Consider the following 1,341-nt stretch of genomic DNA (forward strand, 5'->3'; position numbering starts at 1 on the left):
GCGGATATTTTAGTATGGGTGCGATAGTTAATTTATTTTTTAACGTGTCAAATGCGTTTTGCTGTTCGCCGTTTCACTCAAATTTTTCTTCCTTTTTTGTTAATTTTGTCAACGGTTTAGCAATTTTTGAGAAATTTTCTATAAATTTTCTATAGTAACCTGCTAAACCTATGAACGCTTGGATTTCCTTAGCTTTGGTGGGAGTGGGGTATTTTTGTACGGCGTTTATTTTGGAAGGATCAGGCATGATCCCTTTTTCTGTAACGATGTGCCCTAAATATATCACTTCCTTTCTAAGGAACTCGCATTTGTCTGGTTGGAATTTTAAGTTGTGTTTGCGTAATCTGTAGAGAACTTCGGCGAGTCGCATGTGGTGGTCCTCTAGGCTGTTACCATATATTACTATATCGTCCAAGTATACGAGACATTTGATCCCTTGTAGTCCCGTCAGCACGGAGTTCATTAACCGTTGGAATGTAGCTGGCGCGTTCGTTAACCCGAATGGCATTCGATTGAACTCGTAATGTCCATACGGTGTGGAAAATGCAGTCTTGCATTTATCGGGCTCGGCCATGGGTATCTGGTGATAGCCCGACGCTAGATCCAAGGTGGTGAAGTACTTTGCATTTCTCAGTTGGTCTAGTATATCCGTTATGTTTGGTATTGGAAAAGAATCGCCTATGGTTAAATTATTAAGTTTACGGAAATCTACAACTATGCGTAATTTTCGGTTTCCTTCCGCATCCGCCTTTTTGGGAACCACAAGTAAAGGCGCATTCCATTGGCTGTTACTAGGTCGGATTAACTTGTCCTTCAACATACCCTCTATTTGTTTATTTATCTCTTTTTTGTGTTTCTCCGGCAATCGGTATGGGCGTATATTTACAGGTGCACTGTCAGCTCAGAGCGCGATTTCGTGTGACGTAGTAGGAGTGCAAGTCAGCGCGTCTCCTTTAAGGTGAAACACGTCATCGAATTCCTCACAGATTTGAAGCAATGTTTTCACTTCTTCTTGATTGAGATGTTGTAGTCGGAGTAAATTTTTTATTTGCTCTCTGCGAGAAAGTGTAGGCGCCTCCTGCGGGGGCGGGACATTATCTATTCGAGCCACCGTGTTCGTAATTTCCTCGACGTTTACCCATGGAGTTGACATTTTAATGTATTTTTCGGTTGTTTTTATAACGCTAATCGGGCATGAAAATTCTTCTGGTTCTACGAGACAGTGTCCGATAAATACTCCGGGCATCATTTCCTCGGCGCGTACCACGCCTACCTTATTCGGTGGTGGCTCGGACGATGTTTCGCTTCGCGGCTTCAGCATTAGCGCGCGGTACGGGCGTA

This window comes from Prenolepis imparis, unplaced genomic scaffold (genome assembly GCF_030444845.1).
Source record: "Prenolepis imparis isolate NDT839.2.m4 unplaced genomic scaffold, iyPreImpa1.0 SCAF_12, whole genome shotgun sequence".
NCBI classification, from domain to species: domain Eukaryota; kingdom Metazoa; phylum Arthropoda; class Insecta; order Hymenoptera; family Formicidae; genus Prenolepis; species Prenolepis imparis.